The sequence below is a fragment of the Aphis gossypii genome, chromosome 3, assembly GCF_020184175.1.
Source record: "Aphis gossypii isolate Hap1 chromosome 3, ASM2018417v2, whole genome shotgun sequence".
Lineage (NCBI taxonomy): Eukaryota > Metazoa > Arthropoda > Insecta > Hemiptera > Aphididae > Aphis > Aphis gossypii.
Genome location: NC_065532.1, coordinates 18,397,421 through 18,407,839, shown reverse-complemented (window position 1 = coordinate 18,407,839; position 10,419 = coordinate 18,397,421). Strand labels below are relative to the sequence as shown.

The 10,419-nt window shown below is 32.6% G+C and overlaps 1 long non-coding RNA gene across 1 annotated transcript; it reads right to left on the bottom strand.

Annotated features, from left to right (window-relative positions):
* Window positions 1–3,957: 3,957 nt before the first annotated feature.
* On the bottom strand, window positions 3,958–6,474 carry LOC126551389 (uncharacterized). Its single transcript, XR_007605286.1, has 3 exons — window positions 6,260–6,474; window positions 5,127–5,316; window positions 3,958–4,247 (listed from the first exon to the last, which is right to left on the bottom strand). It is a non-coding gene; the product is annotated as an uncharacterized LOC126551389 (long non-coding RNA).
* Between the last annotated feature and the right edge of the window lie 3,945 nt (window positions 6,475–10,419).

The window sequence follows — 10,419 nt, the reverse complement described above, 5'->3', positions numbered from 1 at the left end:
GAAATCGACCTGGACGCGCCGGCGGAATATATAGATAGTGAAGCTCTTGCAGGAGATGCGAATTTGGAGATGGTGGGTCGTCTTGAGGAAGTACGATCAATAACGCCGGGGCCTTATTGGTTCCGACCCATAAAACCAGAGCCGGTACAGGAGCCTCCGTATGACGATGACGATCGAGAAGTAGCCCGTATTTTTGGCTTAGACGATGAGACGGTGCAACGAAAACAAAAAAGACGTAGATTTATGTCGGTCATCCGGAGTGCTGTACGAAGAACCTTCAGGGCAGTTTGCTGTTGCTGTTGCTGTGTAAAGCCAGATTTACGTGATATTGATTAGCAGAGGATGACAGAGTTTTTTTTTGACAGACGTTCAGATAGATAGAAATAAGTAGAAGAAAACCGAAAGACGGATGTCGGACAGTAGCGACGGCGGCGGCAGCAGTGGCGCAGATTCGGGTAAGTGATGGCGGCGGAACGGATGTCCGCGACACCGTGCACCGGCGGTCGACGCTGCGACCGGTCGCAAGGCGTGCTTGCAACTGGCCGCAGCGTTTCCTGTCTGGTGCATCCGGTCGTGCGGCATCGGCGGCCGGCAGTTCGAACTCGACCGGCGGGGCACCTGGGCGAAAACGACATATCGGACACGAATCACCGCACTGGTTCACCGAGTTTTCGCCTCGGAATCCCGTCGGCCGAGCACGGGCGGTCGGCCGCTATCCGTCCCAGCCGTTGCACCCGAGTTTCCGTCATCGCCCGCCATCGCCGCTATTCCCCGTCCAAGTGCACGAAATTATAAGTCTGCAGACATCACGAATTTTTCTTTTCCATCTGGACCTGTCACAATAGTTTTTTAAGTGTTTTTTGGTTATCTTATACCTCTATTTGTTTTGTTATAAAAATTATTACCTTTGTTATATTAAAATATAAATTTTTTTGTGCACATAAAAAATAACATTGTTTTTTATATTTTAATCACTTATTATTTTATATTGCGTTTATATCTATTATTTGAGTTGAAATGGTTTACACCCAATAAGAAATTTGGAGATCTATCGCTCTACAGATTAAAATAAGTTTCTAGTGTAGTGCCTATCACAACTGTTCGACTGTATATTATCTAATGTGGTTTGTTCAATTTAAATTCAAGTCGCATTTTTATAATAAACTAGAGAAGTATTTTTGGTAGTTAATTATATTATTATTAGTATTTAATTAGTATAGTATATGTATATTGTATATATATATATATATTATATTATTTACTATAATTAATACTGTAAAATTATGGAAATAGGTTCATATGATAAAAAGATAATCTCTTAAAATTAATCAACGTATTTTTCAACATCATTATTAAAATATGTAGGTACTCGTAGTTTAAAATTTATAAACAATTTTGTATAATTAGCTAAGAATTAAAAATTTAATTCAAGATTTTCCATAAGTTTTGCTTAGTTAGGCATTGGCCAATGAAAACAATTAAATCTAAAGCTTAAACTTTACGAAATCAAAAATGCACACTTAAAATAACGGTTTACTATCAAATAATTTTAGATATAAGTTAACAACAGTTGTTTGAATCAGCAATTTGTGTACATGATTTAATTTTAGGCTATTCAGGTCGTTAAAATATAAACCACCCAGTGAAAAATATATCCTAGGCTGACCAATCATCTCCTTTCAGAATTATTTTTCGTAAAAAATGATACTTACCATAATAGTATTATGACTTTTCAAATTATTTTGCCAAGGTAAAGCGTACATATATTATACATTTCGGACAGTCGACTATTGTACACATAAAAATGTATATTATTATATAAGTAATACGTCGTATTTGCGCATATAAATGTATAATATATAATAATTTAGAAGTAGTAGGTACCCATATACATAGTATATATTATATATAATGTGTCCCATTGTGCCAGCCGTGTCAGACTCGCGTCACTTTAAATACTCGCGTATGACGAGGACAGCGAAGAAATCAGTTTCGCGATGACTTTTCGATTTTTTTTCTCCGAATCTCGGGTATTTTTTATTTTACACTGTTGTACGCGCTTTGCAGTCTAACCGTAAAAAATTCTCATTTCATTCCACACACGCTATATATATATAGATATATAATACATAATAGTTGGTCTAACGACGGTCGGCGCGACTATAATATTATTATCACACGCTGCAGTATAATAATATATATAATATCCTACAATATGAGTATGTATAAGTACCCGGCCACAATGGACAGTTAAAATCTCTACGGGAATACATATGATATATGCCATAATCGTTTCGGTTTTCGCGCGCGAGACCAGAGGTACACACGTCTTTTTATACATGTATACATAATATTCTAAATAACGATATGTAAAATGTATATATATATAGTATTGTACATTATACGCCTCGCGTCTCGTCGTTAGAATATTATGTCTTGTTCGCGCGTTCTCCTCTTCGACCGCGTGCGCACGTCGCGGTCGTTTGAAATCTTCGCGAGGCCGGTTATTGTTATTATATTGTTATTATTATTATCGTCGTCATCATCATCGTCTTCATCATCACGGTCGCGTATATTATTATTACGATTTGCGGTTTTACGGAATTGCATATTGTCTCGACCGAGTGCCGCATCCGTCGCTGACGTGTATACCAGCTATACAGAGTGATTCGCCAAGCATCGTTATTTTCTCTTTATAATAATACGCATATTTATTTAAATTTAGATAATTTATAACATTTTTAAATATACTAATTAAATACCATCATTATTGCAAATTATTGAGATTTTTTGTAATTTTTACATTCATTAACATGAATAATGAATATATTATATAATATGTGATATGGCGTTACAAACTTACAACTTATTATTTTCAAATAAAATTCCTAATTTCTTACAGGAAATTGATCAGTAGATATTTTTTTTTTAAACGTCCCATTCGAACGAGTAAATTTTGCGGTATTTAACTTTATACACTAAGGATAATAGTCCTAAGACAGTTTTACAAAACATAAGATAGATGTAATATTGGATGTAGTAGGTATTAATATTTTGCTTGCCCCATTTTTACAAATTATCAATGTTAATAGATTAATATATTAATTACCATAATTTTCAAATCACCATGATTCGATATCTTCTAAACCTAGTATAATGGATCTACTTACTTAAATATAAAAAAATAAACAAATCTAAAACTACTGCTTAAACTTTGATTTTGATACGCTTAATTTTCAGAAAATAATCTGCTAAATAATCAACAGTATAAAAGGGAGGTATCATTTGAAAACAAAAATTTGTATTTCCATACGGTATGCCTTAGATGTACAGAAAATCTTAAGAATTTATAAATATGGCCCTTAAAGGCGTTTTTAAAAATTCAAAAATAAGATTTGAGTACATAAATTATTGAAAAAAAAGTGGTAAGTATGCTAGCAGAATCACACTGTATAATAAAAAATATATTAAATATAGGTACGACCGATATGATTACATATAATATATATATATATATTGTATTATGGTCGGTGCGTCCAAAGAGAAATCGATTTCAATTTTAACCGCGTTCGCCACTCGCTCTGCCGTGCACAGTCTTCGCGTAATTAAATTTGTATTGTGCTGGTTCTTTATTTTCAGTTTTAAATTTTCTATATGTTTTCGTCTAAACATCTTCCGAAGAAACGATGTATAATAATATAATAATATAATATGACAAACGCGCCGTTATCCGAATGCCATAAAAATTTTGTTTCGACATGAGCGCTCGCACATATCACACACAAAATACTATTGTATTGTCATAACTTATAAGTTACAATTGATTGTTAGACTAAAATAATTAAAAAAAAAAAAAAAAAAAGGTTTGAGTAGAATTGGTGTAATACAATATTCCACATTTTCGAATGATAGTATTGTATTATATTTATATATTTTGAAGAAGGTTTTTATATTTATTATATTATATAACTATAATTTGTGCGATTAAAATGAGCGGTTATAAAATACGGCACAGTATTAGTGTATCTCTATTTTAGTATACCTATTAATTCACGCACCTGTTGACGTCGGTGGTGTAGCTCGCTTTGTAAACTAATTCGAACGTGATATACCAACTGTGTATGGTGGATTTGATATAACACTTTATATATTTCGGAAAGTGATTCAAACTACTTTCTAAACTTTCCTCATTTCTCTAAAAACAATTTCCGAAACTTTCGTTAAAATCTGTCAAGTAGTTTTTGAGTCTATAAACAACAAAAACATAAGTACATTGCCTTTTGTTGTACATTTGAATAACAAACAATACATTTAATATTATTGTTGTTTTTAAATCCCTTTCAGATAATTTATTTATTTATTTATTTATTATATATATATATATTATATATTTTAACTTTATTGTTGTATCCAATGGCAACTTTATATTATATAAACAAAAAATTATTCGATTTGAGGGAGCCAAAAATGTGTGAGTCGAACCTTATAGCAATCTATATATTATATAGAAATTAAAAAAAGTAGATTTAAATACTCTCTGAGTCTCAAGAAGTCTATAGATACAATTTATTTTATTGAAATTGGTACTGAACTTTTTCTAAAACGATTTGTTAGTAAAAAACTAATTTCACATTTATGAATAATATTCAGATAAGTATATAATTAAATATACAATATACTCTTGTACCACATTTTGAACATGAGCAACTTGCAATGAATTCGAAATTCATAATAAATAGTAATACAATGGAATGCAATTTTTGTATCGAACATAATATGATATCATTGCTAGCCATTAATTTTATTTTAATTATATAAATTATTATATTTTGTGTTAAAATATAGTTTCCCTTATTTATACTTATTATTTAGGTAGTTAAATGTTCAGGGATTTTATTAATGATGCCCCAGATGTTTTTATGACTTTTTAGATTTATGATTGAATCAATAATGCATATTGCTCTATTGAATATGGTCTGTAATGTTTAAATAAGGAGTCATTGATAAAATGACGTTCGAGTGGCGCGGGCGTTTTGAATAGGCCATTCAGGTACACTACCGTCGTGAATCCATTATCCCAGTATCTCATTTAATATTATGACATATTATATAATTTTAATACATACTTAAATTTATTGCAGTTGTAATGTAACATCATAATGCGACGATGATAGTTTTTATTTTAATGTAGTTTAATATACTTCGTTTTGTTTAACTAAATATACCATGTCGTATAGTCTAAACTACGATAACAGATGACACTAAAATACACCTGTGTAACTACCTTGTCCTAATTTTTTTCACTTCATAGTTCATCTGTAATAATATTAAGATTTGTCCTTTTTTATTTGTTTTTATAATAGGTATTCATTTTTTTTCCAGATGCCATTATATAGAGTTAAAGATATTACAAAAAATTAAGTAACGCTGCATAACCCGGTTTAAAATGTATACACAAAAAGAAAAAAATAATAAAAAAATGTTGCATTAAAAAAAAATTAGCACACAATTAAAAACTATGACATATATATATTAACACATCATCGTTCGGATTATAATATGGTTTATACAGTTCACAGTATTATAGGTAGGTAGGTGCATTTACTTATTTACTAAATAAAAGTGAAAACTGTAAAATTATTTATCGAGATAATTACCAAACCGAGTTCTCAGGAATCGTGTATTTGCCGTGTGTCTGCAAAATGATTTGTACGAATAATTTCAGTATTTTGATATTATAGTTATGCGACAGCTACCCGTGGATTGTATGATTGTAGGTAAAGTAATACAAGTTAAAGAAATATATTATAACATGCACTTATGAAATGCAGGAGTAGTGGGAATGGCCTAATAAATTAGTATTCGGATAATTTCGCCAAGTACGCACAGGTCACATGGGAACCGAATTCTAAGTAAAAACGCATCGATTTTATAACTTATATTATACAAACTTCGATTATAGGAATGTTATTTGTTTGGTTATTAGCGTTATTACATGTACTCGTATTATTCGCCTATCATTATTTATTTGGAATATTTCATCAAATAAAATAACTGTTGATAAGTGTAAGTATAGGAAGATATTACACGAATGTTAATACTTAACAATCGCTTTATGAAAAACACTGCAAGACTGAAACCTCAAGGAAATCGCTCTGACAAAGCTATACATAGAAGCGTAGAATATATTTTTGAACATGCGGTATAGAATCGGCCTATACGCCATTATAACGCGTGTATCGATAATTTATTATATTACTTCAAATTGTTTTTCTCACATCCGTTGATTTTTGCACTAAACCGTTTGCAATCGGTCGTGCCATTGTACCAGGCGTATAAGACGAACGGCATCAAACGTGGCTGCGAGTAATAATATTCTATATAACTATACGCGCGTACGGTACACTCATCTTTATATTCGGATGCGTTTGTGTAACGACGGCGATGACGTTCACGTTTTAAGTGTAAACGAACATACATCTACGATCATAATTATTCCTTTACACAATATACATATATATATGTATAAAATATATTATTATAAATTATAATACTTGCGTGCAACTGCACTGGTATGCGATGCGATTAGTACGGTGTGTTGTGTGCTGTACGCTATATACGCCGTATGTTGTTATAACGCTGTTGCAGTAATACAAATGGTAAACGATTATTCACTTTGAGACCGCAGCGCGTTAGATACACATAATAATATATTATATTATTATTATCATTGTGTACGTGTATAAAACGTCACATAATAGACGTCCCATACTGCTGCAGCGGGAATCTGACAAAACGTTAATAATTTAGACGTATATACACATAGGCGTACATACCGCGGATACCAATAATAACTATATACGCGTTCCGAACGCGAGCTTGTGATGTTTATTTTTTTTTTTTTTGCTCGTTATTGTCGTAAGTCGTACAAGTATAATATAATAAGTTATACACACTTCACGTCACGGCTGCGTCGTCGTCGTCGTCGTAATAACAACATCGGCGACGTATACGTACAATAGTTCACAATGTGCCGATGAACGATGGCGCGGCGACGACTAAAGCTGCGTCGTGTACGAGTCTAATTATTATTATCTCGCCCTCTCGTCTATCGATTCCGTCGAATCGTACCACTCCGTTTTCGTTTACGTTGTTTATTTATATTGTTGTTTGTATTTACCGCTGTCGTAGTTTTATATTCATCGCGCAAAACGAACGACCGTCGTCGTGTATATATAATTGTAATGCATCGAATACCTAAGCCGTACCACACCGCAGCGTGTGGTAATAGCAGCCGACATTATAGGTATATAGTGTAATATTATTGTCTATAATATAACATACTTGGCCCGATTTAGTTTTGGAAATGAAATGTCCTAAAAGAGGGTTTCAAAATCAAATAATTTTATACGAGTTTTGAAAAAAAAAGTGACAGTGGCTCTCTTTCAATTCTTTTATGTGAGCTTTTAATCAGGAAAAATAACTATTATCAATCATACATTATTAGGTATATCTTTTACTCTACTGAATAACATAATAGGTCTATATTCTCAACTGATTTTGGTGTAATATCGAAAAAAAAGTGAACGCCTTAGAACCATTACGGGAAAACCATATTTTAGTGTTAACCGTAAAATACTTTGAAAAATAAATCAATAATCATTTGAAATTTAAAACTGTCATAAAACGGAAGATAAAATTCTTTAACTCGATTCAAAAACACGTGAAACCTGTGTATAGGTATTTGTAATACCTATTATAAAAGGAATATCGCATAGTTAGCTGGGAAAACAATATCATCCCCAACAATTATGTTATAAATACATAATATAACAATCTGTCAGAATCGTTTAATCGTGACCGCGTTATTTATGCTCCGACGTCGTCGCCGCCACCGCTGTTTGTGATGAGTACGCCGTGCAGCCGGTGAGTTGTTCTCCTCCTATTATTATTGTTATTATATTCGTGTCGAACTATAACAAATCGTCTACGTTAATATGAACGTGTTCGAGAAAAATTACGCACCCGACGGTTATGACGAGAGAGAGAGAGAAAAAGAAAAATCGGTTTCCGTCGTAGAGTACGCGGCGAAGGGGGACGAAAATCGCAGGGTATAGAGGGGCTAAAGCGACGTATACACACACGTATAGAGCTAATCCGTTTTCACGGTCTCGACAATGGCCGGTCAAAGTCTCGAGTCACGATAATAATATAATATGTCTCATTTTTTACATTTTTTTTTTCTCCTCCACACAAATATATTATTATATATTGTTCTCGTTCGCCGTGTACACCGCCGCGCGTATAATATACGACGAGAACATTTACCCGCACCCAACACCGCCGACATTCCGATACATATTTAATAATAATAAAACGTTTTCGAATACGCGCCCGGCACAAAGAGATCTCTAATTGGCCGTAATAAGACGTACGATTGTCCGGTCGCGGCGCGGCGGCGTCGCACGCGCGTGTGCCGTGTGTATATGTTTGTACAGCAGCGCCGAACGTTTATTTATTTTTCGGATCTCCTCCCGCAGCATCGCTCACCGTCCGGACCGTAAATAACAATTATAAGCCATTCAATACTCGCGCACACGCGAACCCAATGGACCGGCGGCGGCGGCGGCGGCGGCGAAGCGATTAAAGACCGTAAATAACGCGCGTTAAATTGTCCATCACGACCTAGTCGTATTATAATATTATATATACCGACCGACGGACGAGATCGCGCTGCGAAGCGTCACGATTCGCGCCCAGTCGCATACAGAACATATTATTAATATATATTATTATTATTAATAATAATAATACGGACGTATCGCGAGTATGTTCCTATATAAATACAGCAGATTGGTCGACTGCCGCGGCTGTAGATTCGAGTGTGCCCGATTTCAGCGTTTCTTTTGCAGTCCGCCGGAAGGGAGGCATACGTAAGCAGATTACTTTATTAGGAATTCACAGCGATTATCCGGCCGGGCGAACAAAAAAAACAAAATAAGCCATACGGTTTTGATTGAAACCACGCACTGAAATTTAATATTCCGATATCTTTAAGTCGGCGATAAAATAAATACAAAATTTTCGTGTTATCGAGCAGTGATGCTCGTTCGCCCTCCAAATGTATTATTTTGTAAATTTTAGAACAGGTATTGGTTTTTTCGTTTTATGAAAGTTCGTTTTGTTCATATAAATTATAATGGTTTTGTTTATTTCATTAATTGAATTTTATTTTTTTTATCGTTAACACTATCCATCATTATCCAATAGGTACCTGCAGCAGTGCATATACATAATTTTACTATTACAAAAGCGGTATTATTTTTATAAGCTCACAATTAAAAATGCATTTATTCGATGATAATTTTAGTAATTTTACAGGAATTTTTTATTGCCATTGTGTTTGCTCTAAAATACTATATTTATTAATGATGATTTAACAAAAAATAACTGTACATAACAATAATATTATCTGACATTTTTTTTTTTATTATTATTATTCACTTATATTCCCTGCATTTTAATTCATGTTAACTCTCTACGTTACAATTGTAATTTTTTAAAACAAATGTAAAATTATATGTTAAAAAAAATTAAACAAATGTTTCAGGTTAGTACCTAATATACGTAGATTCATTTTACCGGCAGAATACAAATCGCACTTTTGAATTTCAATGTAATTTTATACAAATGGATTCATTGTTACCTACAAGATTTCACCCCTTATATAGACTAAGCATATTATGTGCATAGAAATGTACAATTCACAGATGCTTAGGTACCCTAATTATACTATACAGTATGTAGTTAATATATTATAACATATAAGCTATCTCCCTTTACTATTCTCCGTTAATGTCGATTACAATATTCTTATACAATTGTTTAAATCGTAGATAATCATAAGAGTAGTTTGTTATTGCATTTCATCCTCCTGTAATATCGTCATCTACAAGTATTCATAGGTTATTATACACAATTTATAGTGCATAATATATATACGATTTATCATATGCAAAACAACCAATTATTATAAGATAGATGTCCAAAGAATAACGACTAGATGACCACTAAACTAATTTTCGAAAATGTTTTATGTCATATGTACTTATGTGGCTTTAATCATTAATTATTATAGTTATTTAACATTTGTCGTCACTAGCAGTCAAAATTTATTAAAATCTTATAAAGAACCTTGTATTTAATTTTTCATATATTAATTATAAATATAGAAATTGCTTATGTAGGTACATTATATAACTATAAAATAACTTGTATTTTTCGAGATTTTAAAGAATTTTAACACTTTCATATATTTTTATCAATAATTATAAAAATTAAATAAAAAAAAAGCGGGCAAGTGAGTACCGCTCTGCTGTACATTAGGTGCCGTATAGATCATTATTATATATTATAGTA